This window comes from Macaca thibetana, chromosome 2, assembly GCF_024542745.1.
Source record: "Macaca thibetana thibetana isolate TM-01 chromosome 2, ASM2454274v1, whole genome shotgun sequence".
NCBI classification, from domain to species: Eukaryota; Metazoa; Chordata; class Mammalia; order Primates; family Cercopithecidae; genus Macaca; species Macaca thibetana.
In genome coordinates, this window is record NC_065579.1 from 34570930 (window position 1) to 34591501 (window position 20572).

General features: G+C 38.6%; 1 protein-coding gene and 1 long non-coding RNA gene across 4 annotated transcripts in view; both read right to left on the reverse strand.

The window, feature by feature from the left end:
- The window catches only part of CPNE4 (copine 4), a 505143-nt gene that overhangs the window by 319014 nt on the left and 165557 nt on the right, over positions 1–20572 (reverse strand). The gene's annotated exons all lie outside the window — the stretch shown is intronic.
- On the reverse strand, positions 1777–14551 carry LOC126947262 (uncharacterized). Its single transcript, XR_007722995.1, has 2 exons — positions 11136–14551; positions 1777–9669 (listed from the first exon to the last, which is right to left on the reverse strand). It is a non-coding gene; the product is annotated as an uncharacterized LOC126947262 (long non-coding RNA).

Below are 20572 nucleotides of genomic sequence, written 5' to 3' on the forward strand. Positions count from 1 at the left end.
TGCTGTGTCATCTTCTTGGGAAAACTTCTCAAGGAGTGGTGAGGCTTCCTTTTAATCTTTCCTTCTCTTTCTGCTGTCTCCCTCCTTCCTGCACCTACACATTTATCTGTGGGAAGAGAAGAACAGAACTCTGTTCTTCCCCAATTCATCACCGCTTCTTAAGGGAGAGAAATGTTGTTTTGGTTATTCAAATAAGTGTAGCCTATCATCATACTAAGCTCGAATGGTTAGACTGAACCATCAAGCTACTTCAGGAAGAGGGGGGTTACACAAAAAGTATGGGGTATTCATGTTTCAACCTCTTGTCGGCAGAAAAAAGGATAGGGAATCAATGTTTGGTTTAAAGTCCCATAAGGAAGTGGCCACTCCCTTCCAAAGAAGTATAAACTGCCTCCCCTTTCATTGTCATGAAGTGAAGAGATTTCTAAATAGGAAAAGAGAATAGAGAATTTAGATGTGAACACAGGGTATTTAGAAAGGCAAAATTACATCACTAAGCATGCACAGAAATCATCACACAGGGGTCCCCAATCCCCGGGCCATGGACCAGCACTGGTCTGTGGCCTGTTAGATACCAGGCTGCAGAGCAGGAGGTGAGCAGAGGGCAAGTAAGCATTCAGCTCTGCCTCCTGTCAGATCAGTGGCAGCATTAGCTTCTCATAGGAGCGCAAACTGTGAGCTGCACATGTAAGGGATCTAGGTTATGCACTCCTTATGAGAATCTAATGCCTGATGATCTGAGTCTGAAGTGGAACAGTTTCATCCCAAAATCATCTCCTTCCTTCCCCACCCCACATCCATGGAAAAATTATCTTCCACAAAACCAGTCCCTGATGCTAAAAAGGTTGGGGACAGCTGATCTATCACTGTAATGAACATGGAGATGGACCACCCCTATCTTCCTCCATGCCTGTTGCAGCTGGGACTGCAGTTAGCAATTAGTCCCCATCTATCAGTCTCTGGAGATCACCTCAGCTGCAAAGTTAACTATAAACAATAAAGAAGGAAATATGCTGCCCTCTGCCTCCTTCTTTAGGAATAGATGGAGTAGAAACTGTAGATGGACTTTGGCTTGGAGTGCCTGGGCCAACCTGGGCCAACCTGGGCCAGCCTGGGCCTTAGAGTGCCTGGGTCAACCTGTCTACCACAATAAAACAGAAATAGTAGAATGGTATCTTGAAGGAGAAGAGAGAGATGAGAAAGCACGTTTCAGTTTTCCAGTGGCTGAATGTTTGCAGAAGTTTCTACAAAGAATGGGAATGGGTCAAAGGGCCAATAAGCTAAAAGAAACCTTCACCTTGAAAGAGGAGGACATAGAGAGGAAGTTGGCAGGAACCATGAACCATCAGCAGGTTCTAGAGCTCCACCAATGACCAACTGGATTCATTTCCAAGAGCACTTAGCACAGTGAATATAAACAACTACTTCAGAGGTGGCCAGCGGGGATCCAGATGACTGCATGAGAAATGGACTCTCTTCCTCTGTGTTGTGTAGTTATACGAGTACCCACTCTGAACCCAGATAACATACTGGAAAGAGGACAGGAAGGGGAAATTCCTTGAGAGGGGAGAATCACTTAGATAAGAAGTTTGCACTTTGAATTAACTATTTAAATTCTCAATTGACTATTTACACCAACGTGATTGTGTTAATCTGGACAAGACTACAGTGAATTGGAAGTGACAGTTACCTCCAACAGGCAAGCTAAGGTTTCCATCACCATCAACCAGAAATGTGGGCTCAGAAGCAAGTTATATTCTGTTGTAAAAAAAAAAAAAAAAAAAAAAAAAAAAAAAAGCCATATCTCTTCACATCTGAATTGTCACTAAAAAAAATTAAACCACCAATGTATATTTAAAAGTAACATGAAACACTTGATTCCACCAGATATATAACTGAAAAGTGTTCCATGATAGGAAAAATCTAAACAATACACGGCATTAACCCATAAGACAAATACGGCATATGACAACAAGCCACAAAATCAATACCCTGAGTCCTACACTGGTGCTCTAATGGCTTACTCCTAATCTCACCCCTTCCACTATTATGCAAGGGTACCTTGGGCTGGGGCTGCCTTTAACCATCTCTGCATCTCAATTTGCCCAGAGTAAAAATAAGCAAAACCCAACGATATTCATCATAAAACACTGAGCAAATGCTAAATGACAATAATTAAAATTCAGAAAAAACTAATCTTATCCCTATTACTCCTATCTCTATACACCATGCCGGATATGATTCTGAGAGACTTCTGGAAGGCAGTGGGGAGGGGAGGAGGAGGCAGTTGCTGGCAGAAATTCAGAGAATCTGCAAGTTATTTATGCATAAACTGAGTGGGACAGGGCTTGCTATTTGAATAATGCATGCTTCTGTTTTATCGAACCCATTCCTCACCCACACATATTATAGGAGCTGTCATGTCTTATTTACACACCACAGGGTACGTTGCTCAAATAAAGAGGGCAAAGCAATATGGAGCACATAGAAAAGAGAGTGTTTACATTGAAAGTGTGAGTATTTATTAAGCAATTCAACACATTTTAGATACATTTTTAAAAGATGAAGTAACGTGTGTTGACAATGTCCATGGTGAAAAGGAGTTATTTTCTCCCCAAATATTCAGCAGGCTGTTTGAACAGGTAGTACCTTATTTCTAGATTGTTGTTTGAAATTGTCCTAGTTCCAGCTTTTTAAAAATCTCCCTGAGCGTCAGTTTTCTTGTGTGCTAAGTGGGAGTAAGGAGATCTCTCTTGCAGGGTTGCTGTGAGGATGAAATGATACACCATATAACAAGCACTGGAAGTGTGAGTCTGGCACACTGTAGCAGCCTTGTCCCCTTTATCCCTGGGTCAAAATGTACCCCTCTGTTCCGCTTTCCTTAGCCTCATATTGAGGGAGGAGATTGAGGGGATGTATTGCCATGAAACCTTTACAAAGAGCATGGATTATTTCTCCCTAACGTGGTCTGAATATGGCCTTAACACACACAACCAAATGTCCCTTGGATAGAGCTGCTAGAAGACGTGGGAAGCATGGCGAAGGTGAGCAGCAGAAAACAACAGAAAGATGGAGAGGCAAAGTTAGAAAAAAGAAGTTTGTCCCTCCATTTCCTTTTCTCTGGTTACTACTCTGCACACACCTCATCCTCGTCCCATCTTTAGCCCCAGTCTGTGTTGCAGTTACAGCATACACAAACGTCTGCTCACTTTCTAAGGTTATTATAACATTTTGCTTAGTTCCTCAGACAGTTAAAAACACTCTTTCATGAATTAGCCCAAGAATCTCTGTATGTTCTTTTCTTTTCTTTTTTTTTTTTTTGAGATGGAGTCTCGCTCTGTCGCCCAGGCTGGAGTGCAGTGGCATGATCTCAGCTCACTGCAACCTCTGCCTCCCAGGTTCAAGCAATTCTCCTGCCTCAGCCTCCTGAGTAGCTGGGACTACAGGTGCCTGCCACCACGCCCAGCTAACGTTTGTATTTTTCAGCAGAGATGAGGTTTCACCATGTTGGACAGGCTGGCCTCAAACTCCTGACCTCAGATAATCTGCCTGCCTCGGCCTCCCAAAATGCTCAGCCACCATGCCCGGCCTATCTCTGTATGTTCTCATATGTGATGTTTTCATCGCTTCTTTCAAGTCCAGTGTGTTCACCAGATTGTGAGCTCCTTGAAGCTAAATTGTTATTGTAATAATTATTAACATATTACTAGTTACTGTATGCCAAACAAATAGTTTTAAAAGATATTAGCTCATAAAATATTCACAAAAGCCATCAGGTAAGGTGTTGCTATTATCATTTTCTCTCCCATTCCATTTTTAATTTTTAAATTATAGAACCTATATTCGTAGCCACATTGCATCTTCCCTAGATTCAACCTTCTTTCTCTTTTGAAGTTCTTCAAAACTTCATGGCTCTTACATGACACTTAAGCATACTTTGTACACTACACAAGTTAATACTCTTCAAAAAGTTCAGTTACTGTGAGCTATGAGTTTTATCTCATCTGCTACTTCCAGTTTATACCTTTGCTATTTAATAACTATTGCTTCCCTCACTAGTTACTTCAAACTGTATTTCAAAATCAAGGGAGAGAAAATGATGACTTGTGAAATCACCTAACAAAGCAAAAAATAGACTCAATGTTTTGATTTCATTTATGTGTATTCACTAGATTTAAGGCCTGCTTAAAAGCCTTAGAAAATTGATTTAAAATACTGACCTCTGACTATGTATGACTGCTGCATCATCATAACCACCCACCATCAACTTATATTGAATAGTAATTCTATGCCAGCTATCATGCTGTACCATTTAAATATATTATCTCACTTAATCTTCACAACAACACTATTTACAACCTTCTTCACAACAGGAAATCAGTGCTTAAAAAAGATAAATGTTTTACCTGAGGTTCCATCCAAATAGCAAACCCAGGACTCAAACCCAGTTGTCTCTGATACCAGAGTTTTTATTCTTTACTATGCAGTTCTGCCTACCAGAATTTATACTGCTCACCCATTTAATCATAGTCTAATCTTTTGAAGGCTAAAAGTTAACTGGAACAGAAATCCCTTAATCTACTGAACTTCATTATGAGAAACATGCCATACCTTTGAGAACCCACAACAGTCAAGAGATAGAATGTGGCAGTCAAGAGATAGAATGTGGCCCAAGGCAGTTCAAATATGTCTAAGGGTATTTTTCAGCTACTTTCACTCATTGCCTTTAACACAACAAGCACTTAATAAACATGTTGATTGATTGAATAAATAAATAAATAATCAATAAAAGCAACTTGATGAGGCATAAAATTGTTAGTACATAACCTTTCTGGCCTAAAGTTTATGTAGAGAGTGTTCCACTATTCTCTAGCATTTAATGTGGCAGAGACTGGACACTAGCTTGATTTTGGTTCCCTTTAAAAGAAAAAAACATTCTGGATATTTACATGCTTTGTATTGGGACAGAAAACTAATCACGGGGAATTGAGGATTGAGTTTCCATTATTTCTTACTGAAATGGAGTAAACATTTTCAGTTTGCATCCTTGCTTTTATTCTCAATTCTGCAAAGTTAACTGTAATTAAATTAAGCATTTAAAGCCTGATATCATAGAGGTCAATAGCACAGGGCATGAAGCCAGACTGCCTAAATTCAAATTTTTACAAGTTGAGCAATTTTGGGCAAGGTACTTAACATTTCTGTGCCTATTTTCTATGTGTAAAATTTCCTATATGTAAAAATCAACTAGTTAGCTCATGGAGTTATTGTAATGAGTTAATACATGTAGATAACTTGGAAGTTCTTGGCACTTGGTAAGTACATATTTGTGAAGAACATCTAGTACGATTTCCAGGATCCAAGAGGTGTTCGTTTAGTACAGATCCTCTGGAATCGCTGGTATCTTCTTCTCTCCTTACTGCATATATTTCCAATACTCTTGAGGGAATGAATTAACAGAAATTCCCTGCATGTCCAACTACCTGGATTCTTTCCCCCTCACTCACTGTGCTTTATTGTCAGAACTTGATCTGTAACAACCCATTGCATCATTCCAGTTTCCCCAGCACAGCCTGCTTCCCTTTATCCCCATTCTTTGCCTGTTGAAAGGGAAAAACTGTCTCAGCATAGATGTAGTAAGAGTGATGCTAAGGGTTTGGACTTGTTCAGGGAGTGGATAAAGGTAATGAATAGATAGAACTTATTAGAAATATTTACAGAAAACATGGCAAAAATAGAATAAACTGGCTGCTTTGTGAATTCCTACCCACACAATAAGGAGATGACTGTTCAGTTTTCTGGTTCAGACCTGAGTATAGAAATGAGAAAGTATTTCCCTACATCTTTTACACTGGTAAACTGTTTCAGAGGGCAGGCTGAGCATCGAGATTTTACATTCAATTCCATAAGCTGAACTTACATGTGGCTGCTAGGGCTTCCTCGCAGTATGACAGCTGCTAATTCCAAAGGTGAACACTCCTAGAAAAGTAAGCAGAAGCTCTATTTCCTTCCATGATCTTTGCTTCAGAAGTCACATAGTATCACAGGCCTACCGACAGCCCACACCTTGATGGGAGGGAAGTCAAAGTCATACTGTAGGAAGAGCATGAAGGATGATGATTATAACATCTGCCCCATCTCCCCTTAGACTCTGACTAAATTGGCCCAATGGTCTCTCTCGGGTGTAATGTCATCTCATGGCTGGCTCCTCACAGGTGTGTGTTCCTGCCATTCCTCTTGCAGATTCTGGTCTCCTAAGGCTTCTGTCTCATCTTCCCTGCATAGCTAGGCCCTGGGTCCACTTGCCCACATTTGCTTGGCTTTGCTCATCACCACTATGCCCACTAAGTGTCAGCTTTGTCTGATATGTTTTATACATATGCCCTTTACCTCTCTGTCTCTCCTCCAGTAAAGAAGGGAATTCCATATATTTCAATATCTTTAGTCTTAGCTAGTATAACTAGTTCTGGAAAGTAATGTTCTGAATAATTTATCTTCCTGCAATCCTGGGCACATATGATTAAGCATAAATAAATGTATTATTGGCCCTGTGTGCTCAGAGTAAATCTGATTATTTTCCAACTTGAGGCAGAACTGGAAAGAGAATGGGGGTTGATAGGTAGTGGAATTCAGGGTTGCTGCTAATTAGGTATTAAAAATGCCAAAATATACCAAAATATAGGTCCATTCAAATCCTACAGAGCCTAGATTTGTCCAGTTGGATGCAGTAAGTGTTAAGATCCAGCAGAGGAATATGGAGATTACATGTCCACTTTAGAGACCCAATTGTTTAGGAAATGTTACTATTTCAAGAGTATACCAAAACATTCAAATGGTGAGAAAACACATATGTAACTGCAGCAGATGGCCTATTAGACAAGTTGTAAGAAAGAAAATGATGGCCGTGGCCTTAATGATAGAATTTTACTTGATTATTGAAGACCACTTGGAATATATCAACAACAATAAAGAAAAATCTTAAAACCTCCCATTTACTCATAACCCAGAGATACATGATATGTACATTTTAGTAAATTAGTTTCTGCTAATTTTGTGCATATAATTACCTTTAAATAGTTTTAACATAAATGGGATCATATTACCTCTACAGCTAAGGATTCTTCCTTTTAAACAGCACTGTTAGGCCAGGCGTGGTGGCTCACGCATATAATCCCAGCACTTTGGGAGGCCAAGGCAGGTGGATCACAAGGTCAGGACTTCAAGACCAGCCTGACCAAGGTGGTGAAACCCTATCTCTACCAAAAATAAAACACAAAAATTAGCTGGGTGTGGTGATGGGCACCTCTAATCCCAGCTACTCGGGAGGCTGAGGCAGAGAATTGCTTGAACCTGGGAGACAGAGGTTGCAGTGAGCTGAGATCACGCCACTGCACTCCAGCCGTGGTGACAGAGCGAGACTCCATCTCAAAAAAAAATCCCAAAACCAAAAAAACAGTACTGTTTCATGATCTATGTCCTTCAATACTGTTTGCAAAGCTCATTGTTACTGGCTGAACACTACTGAGTCACATGAACATAATTTATGTAATCACTTCTCTATTGTTGCACCTATAGGTTGTTCTCCTTGTTTTCATATTTCACTATTGTAATTAACATTGTAAAGAGCAACTACCTCTATACAGAGGGTTTACATATTCATTAGCTCCTATTTCCATTGGCAATCATAAGGAATTTAGAGCATCTTTCCCCCATACCCTAAACAATAATGGCTATCATAATTCTTAAAACCTAAGCAATCATAATAATTGAAGATGTGCATCTTATTTAAGTTCAGACTTATTTGATTATTAATAGAGTAGAACATTTTATGTGTTTATTAGCCACTTAAGAGTCTGCCTTAGGAATTGTCAGTGGAATTATCCATATCCTGTGTATGTGTATCTGTTGGGGTATGATAATATTTGAAGCATGAATTTATGTATCAATCAAGGATCTTAATTATGAGTGAAAAAATTTTTAAAGTATTTCGAAGGGTCTTTAAGAAGGCTTGGAAACCAATCCTAAGGCTAAGCAATCAGGGAAAATGACTGCTATCTCCCTTTTCAACCAATTCTGGTGAAGAAATTACTGCCCCAATGGCAATTGCCACCAAAGAGAAAGAGCCCCTTTTCCCTTGTGTCTCATTTAACCAGCTTTTGAGTCAAAGTCTAGCACTGGCATGACCAATATGAGACCAGTGGGAGGGAGGAAGATTTGTTCCTTCCCAAAACCCATGCGATAGAAATCTCTTAACCATAGAAAGAGGTTTAGAAAAGGCTGGACAGCTAAAACAAATGTGAAGTTTCACTATGCTTTAGAGTGGGAGCCTCCTCTCTATCTCTTTGTCCTTGGCTTGACCCACAGTAATAAGATGAAACAAATTGTGATAATATGAACATATGTAGAGATCTCCCTAAGATAAAATCATCCCTCAGTGACACCTGCAAGGATTATGTTATTTATGCATCATTATAACCATTAATCAATTGGAAGTTTCTCACAGGCAGCCCTGCCTGTATTCCCCACAACACTTAGAATGGTGTCTTGCATACTCTCCGTGTGGGATAGATTGATTAAGACTTCCAAGTAGAATGAAATGGTGTCATGAATGCTTCTTTTGAGAAAGTTTTCAGACTAAACTTTCTCAGCTGTGCAGGCCAGCAGGCCAGGCTGTCAGCCAGCTGCAGACCAGATGTTCACCATTGAGATCCCACATTCATGCTATTGATAGCCATTTGGTCTTGCCAGTTTTTTAATTTAATGAAACAGGGGATCCACTGGAAACAAAAGTTTACAGTATAATCAATCGACCACATGGTTTTCTTGTTCTCTCATTCTGTAGTGAATTCTTATAATTTTATGTTGCCTTGGTATCCATTTTGAATACAAGCTTAACTTATATCAGCAACAGGGCTCAGTCATTCTTCAAAGTTTTCAGTTTTATCTACATTACACCCAAATGGCTAAAACCAGTGGCCAGAGATTAGAACTTAAAGACATCTACCCTACTTAGTGACTTGGCTTCCTACTTTCATGCAGCTTCCTTTAAAGAGACCATCTGGGCATTTGCCTATGAACTTAAAAGTGACTCACACCCTATCCCTTACATATACTGCTAGTTTCATTCTCTCTCTCTCTCTCTTTCTCTCTCACTCTCTCTCTCTCTCTCTGCCTGATGCTTCATTCCTGCCTCTCGTAACCCTGGGATGGAGGACTGCCCTCCTGATTCACTGTATCCTCTCTGCCTGGTATCTATACATAAACATCTTTGAATTTGTTTCCCATTGTGGAAGTGTTTTAGTTTGTGTCTTCCATCTAAAGAATATCTAAAGAATGAGGGACTGACGTATGCCAGGTTTTCCCCAGGATTCCAGCAGGAGAACAAAGTTGGGCTTCCAGAACCAGAGTGATGGTCAAGCAGGCATAAACCGAACATGAGGCAGACAAGAGCCACAAGGGCATCTGCTAGTATACAAGTTTTCTGTGTGAGGAACTTCCTGGCCATGGGTCAGACAACTAGGCATTAGGCCATTGGCCAGGTAAGAGAAGTATCCTGTGAAAGGCACACTGCAAACACCCATGTCCAGCTCCCCTTTATTTCTGCTTAGGGCAGGGTTGCAAGCTGCTAGGGGACTGAAACCCCCATTTAGCTGGGGGCTCTCAGAATACCTTTCCTCATAGTTACCTCTACTGCCTAGAGCCTTACTGCTACAGTGTCAATGATTTCTCAGGCTTCAATTGCCTCAAGTGAAGCTTTCATAACTAGAATATTAATTTAACTGACACTTCCTGGGCACCTACTGTGTCTATATCCACTTGAGCTACTCCAAGGCTTTCCAAATCTAGGTTATTGCTGAGCATGTTATGTTCTACCTAAAATGTGTACTACTTAGATGATCCAACTAATTCTAGCTAAAGAACTCAAAATTATGGGGGAGATTCTCTCCTCCTGGGCCACTACCTACCCTTCTCCATTCGGTTCTCTGCCCTGAAGTTTGATCTTGTCCTTTGGCTCTGCCTTCTACCTGGGCTTGGCCAAAAGGGAGCACCAGGAGGGAACTGGATTAAGAAAGGTGGGTGATGCTGGTGTTTATTCTCTCATTTTCCTCCTTGCATTTCCCCTGCCAGGCAGCCCCTCCACACAGCTCTGTCTCTGGCTCCAATGAACACTTTCTTTCTTTGCCCCTCCAGGCCCCAGGGTGCTTACCCATGGACACTGCACCATTCCTATCTTTGTAAACTACTCAAATTGCCCACTTTGACATGCCATCTCTTCTTGCCATGGCCTTCACTCATATACCAAGTAATAATACAAGAGTATTATTTTGCTCAAAGAGATAATTAATTTACATTTTAAAAAATTATATCCCCATGTCTGTAATTTATTTTGAAATTAATTTTAAAAAGGTGGATTGACAGATAGAAATGTGATAAAGCAAACATGGTAAAATGTAAATGGTAGAATCTTGGTGGTAAATATTTGTTTCTCATAAAGTTTTTTCAGTATTTTCTGAATGTTTAAAAATTTTCACAATAAAATGTTGAGAAAAAAATCCTATGGGAGAATATTTTTCCATTATGGAGGAGATTTAAGAAATTATAAAGGAATATGACAAGTTTGATGAAATATACTATTGGTGGGAAAATATGAAGTACCAAAGCTGACATAAGAAAAAGCATTGCAATCTCCTAATAACCATTAAATAAGTTGATAAAGTTCTCAAAATATTACCCCTAAAGCATACTAGATCCTTATGGTCTTATGAGTAGGTTGTTTAAATCATTGACAGAATCAATACACCGATACTATTTAATCAATACAATTTTTGCCTGCATTTTCATTATTTCTTTGGGAAAGCTTCCCAGAAGTAGAATAACTTCTACTGTAATGTAGAAAAATATTGCTGTATCTCAGATCTCGACTGACTTATAATGGATATAACTAGCAATGTATTATCATTTGTATAACTTACTCCTGTCCTGTGGCCAACCTGCTGTATAGGACCAATATAGGACCTCCTGTGAAAGGCACACTGCAAACACACATGTCCAGCTCCCCTTTATTTCTCCTTAGGGCAGGGTTGCAAGCTGCTCTGGGACTGAAACCCCCTCTTAGCTGGGGGCTCTCAGAATACCTTTCCTCACAGTTACCTCTACTGCCTAGAGCCTTACTGCTACAGTGTCAATGATTTCTCAGGCTTCAATTGCCTCAAATGAAGCTTTCATAACTAGAATATTAATTTAACTGACACCTCCTGGGCACCTACTGTGTCTATATCCACTTGAGCTACTATTGCAGGCAGTGCCATGTCATCTCTTCTCAGTATCCTCTTGAAAAGTGAAACACTGGTACACATTTTTAACATTTGTTGTGATATCTACTGCTAACTTGAGAGAAAAATGAACCGTAAAGAAAGGCTAGTAATGAAGAATCACAGTTGAAAAAAGTCATCTCATCAAGAATTAGAATCCAGATAGCATTACTCTATTTTACCCAATAGTACAGGAATGCTTTATAGACCTACTACCTAAATTAAAGAGGTTACATGAGGAAGAGAACTGTCTCTTGAATTGTCTGTTCTTCTTTAAAACTTTTGATTTTATAGAGTAAGTAACATTTTCAAATACTCCCAAGTTTAATCACTCTAGGGAGGCTTTTATTCACTGTACATAACATTTTATTCATTGAATGCTTAGATTTTACTACCACATGAGTTTCCAGGAAACAGAACTGAGATGGGAAAAGTGTGTTCAGGGAATGAGTGACACAGTAAGAGGGAAAGCTCCAAAGCTCTCATATGATAGCAGAAACTGCCAGGCCACAGCCTTTGTAAGGAACAGTAACAATAGTCTAGAAGGGACTTGGGCATCACAGCATTTAGCACTTAAAGAGCATTCCTGTGCCAAAATGTCACATATTACCAAAGTCAATATCAGCTAACATGAGGGTGGCTCCACAGCAGGGTCACCACTGCCATTTTTTAGAACATAAGTGGGAAGCCTTAGGCCCAAGATCTTGGTAACAATCATAAATGTGAGGCTGCACTATGTGTCTCTAGGGGATGTGCATGGACGTGGGGACTCATTACCCTCTTCCTTGCCATAGCCAAGGACCAGGCAGAGCACAGGGGTCAGCTTGGGGGAGCACACATGATAGTAAAGAGCAGGTGCACTGATGCCTAGAAATAAATATTCTCCAAGCAATTATAAGAGAAGCAAGCAAAGCAAGGAACAACAGAAATGCAGGACCTAGAAGCAGGAGGAAACGGGAAGGGGAATGCATGCTGTTGCAGTCTTAATATGTAAGCATAGTTTTGGGAAAGTATCAAACATAGAATGTAAAAGCACATAAACTTTGGATTAAGTCTGGTTTAAGTCTGGGTTAGAATGCTAGTGTGGTCACTGAGTAGTCATGTTACATTGGACAAGTTATTTGTAAGTAAACCTTTCATGGGTTGTTTTGTTTTGTTTTGTTTTGTTTTGTTTCCTTGAGATAGTCTCACGCTGCTGCCCAGGCTGGAGTGTGTGGCACAATCTTAGCTCACTGTAACCTCTGCCTCCTGGGTTCAAGTGATTGTCCCGCCTCAGCCACCCGAGTAACTGGGATTACAGGCATGCAACACCACACCTGGCTAACTTTTGTATTTTTAGTAGAGATGGGCTTTGGACATGTTGGCCAGGTTGGTCTCAAACTCCTGGCCTCAAGAGATCCACCCGCCTTGACCTCCCAAAGTGCTGGGATTACAGGCATGAGCCACTGCACCCAGCCTGTAAGTAAGCTTTTCTGAGCCTCTAGTTTCTCATCTGGAAACTGAAATGCCACTATCCAAATCACAGTTTTTATGCAAAAGTTATTTAAAATAATATATTAAGTGCCAGTACAATGCCTGGCACATAAAAGATGCCCAAATACTTGATATCTACTGTCACTCAGATATCAGCTGGGGTCTCACTTGCCCATAAAGATTTAGGGCTCCAACTTAACACACCATGGAACTCTAAAGATTTCTTTGCATTTTTTAAATTCTCAGAAACATGTGCATGAATGTGTGCGTGTGTGTGTGTATGCATGTGTGTGTGTGAGTGTTGAGGTGAATGGCAGACAGAACATTTAACTCAATAAAGCAGATTACAAAAATGTATCCCCTCTTATTTTCTTAATTTAAAACTCTTGTTATCTCATCTTTTTCTCAATTTTGGAAGAAGATATGTAGGGGATATGCCAATAAAATGTAACACTCTTTGCATTAAAATATGCTTTCTAGTTCTTTACACTCCTTTAGGTTAGTGCTCTGTCAACTCAAGCATCAAATTCCTTGTCAAGGCTGTTTCTCTTTTTTCTTAAGGGGTCTCCCCACCCCTCCCACTTTCCTATGATCATGTCTGGGAGCATGGGGAAGCTTGAATGCTCCTGGAAGCAGTGGAGAGCTGCCTGGTCTTGTGCTGTTCCTCTTTGTAGTCGCTTCTGAACTTGAGGCTGAGAGTAGTTCCCCTCATCCAGGATTCAGGTAGTAGACCTCTGACCTCAGTGCAACTGTGGCTCTGCACAGCTGGGGTCCCCTGTGGCACCACAGACTTATCTCCTAAACACTCTCCTCCCCCATTCTGCAGAAGACTTGTATGTCCACTTTTTGTCAGATGGTACCTCTCTTATGCTCAAAGTCTGGGCCTTCTCTATACTAGAGTTTAGAATAAAATTATATGATTATTGCCAGACAAGGTTGAGTCTTATGTAAGGGGAGCTTCTGCAATTCGGGAAATCCTTTTAGTCTTCAAAACAATCAAAAGCTGCACATTCACTCTCTGCTATTGCTTTATGGCTTCCTTCCTGGAGGCAAAGCCTTCCTCTGGTTGAATGTGGAGGTCACAAACAAATATAAAAGGGGGAAATATATTAACATATTCTAAAATATTCTCTTTGTTTAAATATCTCTTGGCTGTCTCTAATCACATTCATTCCCCACTCTTCTTTTCTCCCTACTTTATCTCATCACACTAGTCCCCAACCAGAATTATCATTTTTCTTTAAAAGAGCATTCCTTTGAAGCTGACTTCCTTCAAATCTGCAATATGTGAGCAAAAATGACAAAACAAAGAGGGGAGGACTACTTGTTGTTAAATATAAGAAAGGAAAGGGGGAAAAGTACGAAGGCAATGAGTTGGAGTTTGCCAGGGAGGCTTCTAAATTTATTCTGCTGTGAATTCTAACTGGGGCATTGGGAACTTTGTATCCTGGACATTTTCTTAGGTGATTAGTAATTAAATGTGCATCCAAAAAAAAAAAAAAAAACCCTGAAGATTTGTGCTCAATCCCAATTTGGTTCATCTGAACACAGGAGCACTTGAAAAATGCAAAATTCTTTAATCACTCCAAATTGCCCAAGCACAAACCAGGCCAAGAGCGTCAATTGCTTCTAAAATAAGATGCAGGTGTTCTGAAAAATCTACAAGCAGCCTGCTCGTTTTAAATTACTCTTCACTCCATGTGCCCATAGGGGAGGGAGGATTGAAGAAGTTGTTTTTTCATCACAGTCTCACTAGTGGAATGACAGTAGTGATTACCAAAAAAAAAAAAAGAGATATCATCAACCTCCTCTTTCTGTTTTATCTGCCCAACCAAAGTCGGTAGAGCAAATACATTTCCTCAGGGAACCCTTTGATTACAATAGTAATGGTAGACTTCATCCTTGGTTTTAGTTTTTCACCCTTTCTGAATTATACCCTTTGTTAAGTGATCCTGAAATTCCTCACTATAAGTACAGAGTATATTTCCCCACATCTTGACTTTGGCCTTGTCCATGTCACTTTCTTTGTCCACAGAATATAGCAGAAGGGATTGTGTATTAGTCCTTTCTTGCACTGCTGCAAAAAATACCTGAAACTGGGTAATTTATAAATAAAAGAGATTTAATTGGCTCACAGTTCTTCAGGCTTTACAGTAAGCATGGCTGGAGAGACCTCAGGAAACGTTCAATCATGATGGAAGGGGAAGCAGGCATGTTTTACATGGCCAGACAGGAAGAAGAGAGAGAAGGGGGTGGTGCTACACACTTTTGAACAAGCAGATCTAATGAGAACTCACTCAATATTATGAGCTGAGACCAGCAAGGGGAAAATCCACACTCATGATCAAATTACCTCCCACCAAGTCCCTCTTCTAGCATTGGGTATTACAACTAGACATGAGATTTGGGCGGGACACAAATCCAAACTATATCAGAAGGTGTGTCAATTCTCAGCCCAAGCCCTAAGAGTCCTTGTTGGATTATTCTTGCTCTCCAGGACTTTTGCCATTATGATGAATAGAATATAGCCTGGCCAGTCCTTTAGTCCCAAGAAGAAAATGAAAAATTCATGGAACAGAGTTGCCCCAACCAAACAGAATGTGAAGGAGCCCAGCCTAAATCACCTGGCTGTCAGCCAACCACAGATGTCTGAGCTAAATGAAGTCCTATTCCTGTGCCACAGAGTTTCTGTGGTTCTTTGTTCCACAGCATCATTGTAGCAATGGCAAACTGACACAGTACTAAACTCAGGCATAAAAAGGTAGGAGCATTGCATTCTTGGTCTGTGCTGTAAATCTATTCTTCTTTGTGATATAGATGCTATATTCTATTGTGTATAAAATTTGCAGTATTCATGACTGTTATCCCCTTAATATTGGAGTATTACTTTGGCTACAACAATCGACACACTCCATCATTTCCATTTCTCTGAATTTTAAAACATTTTTAATTTTTTTTTGTGCTAAGATCCAGAATTTTTATCAACTTAATGTTAACTAGATTTTTAAGATAGTGCCTTCTCTTTCTAAAAAATACTTTCTAAGGGTTGTTGATGTAGGGTTATGACATCCCCAGAAAAAGTATACCTTCTGCTATGGGGATGATGCCTATAGGAAATGAAGGCATTCTGCTCTCTGTCCTGGGAGTGTAAAAGAAAGCAGACAACAGTGAGTTTGAATTCAAATTTACTAGCTGTGTGGCCTTGGACAAGTTACTTAACTTCTCTCTGAGCCCCAATTATTTGATTGTAGGGCAGTCAAATTAAGTAGAGAATGTAGAACACCCAGCATGCTGCCTAATGTATGCCAGCAGAAGATACCCAATAAATGTTTCTTTTCAAGCCTGACTCCACTTCTCATCTTATGCAAGGAGCTATTACAGCTATGTGGAAGAATCGCCATTTAGGTATGTAACTAAGATGGCTCAATAAGAATTTACTGACATCCTAATATGTACCAAGTACAGCACTTTATTAGGGACACAACATCAGTAAGGCATGGTGCTTGGCTTCAGTGAACTGATAGTGGAGGACACGCTGGGTACTATTTTCAGTGTTTCACACGTATCATTTCATTTAACCCCCATAACAATCCTAAGAGATCTTATCCCCATTTTGTAGAGTGGTTAACCAGATCCAAATCATACATCTAGTAAGTAAGAGCTCAGGAATTCAAACCTGGGTAATGTGATTTCAGAGCTATGCTCTTAACCATTTTGCTACGATAATACCCATTAAAATTAAATATGTACATGCTCCAAGATGCAGCAATTCTACCTTCTGCCACTTCTCCCACCCCTGTGTACAAGACAACATGAGAACCTTCACTGCAGAACGATCTCTTATATTGATGAACTAAAACAACACAATGAGGGAATGTACTGAAAAGCTGTGCATTGCATCATAGCATTTATATCATATTTTAGATTCCATTAGGTACATGTATGTATGTAAATACATAAGAAAATTCACCAAATGGATAACCTCTTGGGAGGTGACTGCGAAAGAGAGTGATTTAGAAGGACTTAGGCGTTATTTATAATGTTTGGAGGTTTAAAAATGAGACTATATTTGGATATTACTCATTCAATTAAAAATTAATATTTTTAATCTCCCCTTAACAAAAACTCAATGAGAAAATCCAAAGGCTGATTTGAAGAATATTCTATGAGCTTAGCGCCAGCTGTGTAACAGTTGGGCACAGGAAATATAACAAGCTGGAAAAAATCAGGGTTAGACAATTATAAAACATAGATAGGACCATTACCCTCCAAATGAATCATACACATAGAAAGGTTCTAAGGGGAGATTAACATGTCAGTAAAGAATGGTTTGACTTCCACGCTCACATTTATACAGACTGGTGTAACAAATTTTATAGAGTCACTTCAAAGAAGCTGGTGATGATAGCGACGGAGAACAGGTTTTCCTTGTGCTGAACAATTTTAATAAGCCTCCAAACAACCAGCATGAAACAGTCAGTATTAGAAAGAGGAAGGCAGAGCAATCCAGTGGAGGGAATAGCTATCTTGGCCTGAAGAGACTATTCCTGGCTTTTCCTCAATTCAGTTACCACCTCCAGATATACAGAATTTTATACATAAAAGGGGTCTTTCAGACCATATAGCCTTGTTACTTTCTAGATGAAGAAACAGAGACAAGGGCAGAAGTGGATTTCCTGGCAGCAAAAGATCCCAAACTAGGATTCTAGCCCTTTCCTGATCACTGCACAGTCTTATGAATGACCCCTCCATTCATGGGTGAAAATGGAGCCACACTGACACCAGTCCATGCCATGGGAAGCTGTAATGACACACATCTGTATAAGGCACTCTGACTTATGCAAGGTCAAGTCTGAACTTTTTATTGAGCAAAACGTACTTTTGAAAGAGACATGGGAGAACAAATGCATATACATTACTTTGTTCACTCATGCATATTATTCTTAAAATATTTTCTATGCACTTACAGAGTATTAAGAGTATGATATGGTAATAGGCCCTTTTAGAGATCAGAAATAAATTTCCTACCAGGAAATAAATCTAGTAGAAAAATATGACGGTTGTGTGTCACCGCAATATTAGCACACGTAAGCAATGTAAAAAAACCATCAATATGCAAGAAGGATAATACATTATAACTAAGTGGGGTTCATCTCAGAAACGCAGAGTTTGCTTAATATTTGAAAATGAATCAATAGAATTCATCACACTAAAGAATAAGGGAGAAAAGCATACTGTCATCACAAGAGTTGCAGAAAAGTTATTTGACAAAATTTTAAAAGCTAGTCATGTTAAAACCTCTCAGAATATTGGAAAAGAAAGCTTCCTGAGTGTGATAAAGCCCATCTATGGCAAACCTGGGGCTGATACTGTATTCTATGATGAAACAATAAACACCTTTTCTGAAGATCAGGAACAAGGTAAAGATTTCTACTCTCACTTCATCTTTTCAATAGTGTACATGTTTCAGCGAGTGTAACAGACAAAAAGAAAATTTAGATCAAGAATGATATATCATTACTCACATGCAATATTATTTTGTACTCAGAAAGTCCTATAGAATCTAAAACAAATAAAACTAATAAATGAATTAACAAAGTCACAGGATACCATTTCAATAGACAAAAATCAATTGTATTTTTGTTTTTAATAATAATACAAAAATATAATAATTTAAAATAAAAATAAAATATTTAGGGATAATCTTAGCAAAGCATGTACAAACTATATGGTGAAAACTGTAAGTAACTGTTAAGAGAAATTTTTAAAATATTTTAAAGAAAAATGTAACATGTTAAGATGTCAATTGTCCCCACATTGATAGATTCAGAGCCATCCCAACTAAAATACCAGCAGAATTTTCTGAAGAATTGACCAGTTGATCCTAACATTTCTATAAAAATTCATGTGATCTGTAATTTGAAAAATAAGAATATTGGAGAGCTCAGATTATGTGAATTCATAAATTATAAAAATATAGTAATCATAAAAGTGTGATACTGATATAAGGATAGACAAATAGATAAATGAAAAAGGATGTTTAGAAATGAATCTATGCAAACACTGTATATTGATTCTTTTTCAACAAAGGCACTAAAGCAATTCAATGTGAAAAATGTATAAAAATATTTTAACAAGTGGCACTGAAACAACTCGATACTTTGTGTGTGTGTGTGTTTGTGTGTATACTCTCAAATCTTACCCTATAAACAAAATTGAGATGGATTATAGGCTGAAAGAAAAGCTAGAACTATAAAATGTCAAGGAGAAAACACAAGAGAATATTTCTGTGGCTTTGGGAAAGACAATTATTTCTTAGGTAAGATACAACATGCAATAAACATGAAAGAAAAAAATAATATATTGGATTAATCAAAGTTTAACAAAACCTTTTTTTCTCTTAAAGGCACTATTAGAAAATGAAAAGGCAGGCCATTGAAACAATATTTGCAAAACAAATTTTCATAGCATAGGAAGAACTACAAATCAATAAAAATGCAAACAGCCCAATTTTTAAACATATGGTTGAATATGTGAACACATGCTTCATAAAAGATGTATAGTAGCCGGTAAGTACATAAAAAGATACCCAACATTATTTAGTCATCAAGGAATATGATTTAAACCACAGTAATATTTCATGCCTACTAAAATGACTGACAATATCAAATGTTGACATGCATGTAGAGCAACTGAAATCTCACTTTTGCTGGGAGTGTCAAATAGTGTAGCCACTTTAGAAGACTGGAGTTTCCTATAAAGTTAAATATGCATTTACTATATGACCTAGCAATTTCATTATTATGTATTTTCCCATAAGAAACAAAAATATTTGCTCACTTAAAAACCTGTATAAGAATTTTCACCACAGCTTTATTCACAATAGCTAAAAACTGGTAATAGTATAAATGTCCATGAAGGGAGAATGAATAAAAAATATTTTAGTATATCAAAAAAATGGATTACTACTTGGACCACAATATGGATATTTAAAACAACACAGATAAATCTCTAAAACATGATGCTGAGAGAGAGAGAGAGTGGCCAGACAAAAAAGAGTACATTTATATGAACTTCAAGAACATGCAAAACTAATCTATGGGAATAGAAATCTGAGTAGTGGTCATCTCCTTGAGGAAGAAGAGCTTGTAAGAGGAAAAGGTCATGAAAAGACTTCCTTGGGTGATGAACCTATTTTATATATTGTTCTAGGTGATTTTTACCTAAGTGTATATACATGTCAAATGACTATGCATTGAACTTCAACTGAATCAATTTGTGCTCCTGGACAAAATTTTTATATGCATAATTTACTTCAATTTTTAAAAAAATTGGTTAAAAATGGTTCCCAAAATCCCAAAGAGGAAAAATTCTATTTCAGGGTAAACAACCAACATTTTCACTGTCATTCAATATAAAGCATCTACATTATCCATTCTATTACCAAAATACAAAACTATTCAACATCTTTAGGCAGGGTGTGTGTGACTCTTTTATTTTCTCTCCCTCCATCTTTATTCTTTTCCTCCATTCTTCCTTTATTCCCTCTCCTCTTTCATTTCTCCCCACCCTCCTCCTCCTTCTCCTTCTCTCTCTCCTTTCATTTCTGCTTCCTTTCCTTGTTTTTCTTTTGAGGGTTCCTAGAAAATTGGAAAAGATTATTTGAAGAGTACCATTTCACATAATCCAGTAATTTAAATTATGTGCATTTATAGCATAATAAATAAATGTTTGCTGATCAAACCTTTCTCTATGGGCCTGCACAAGCCTACAACCAAGATATGGTA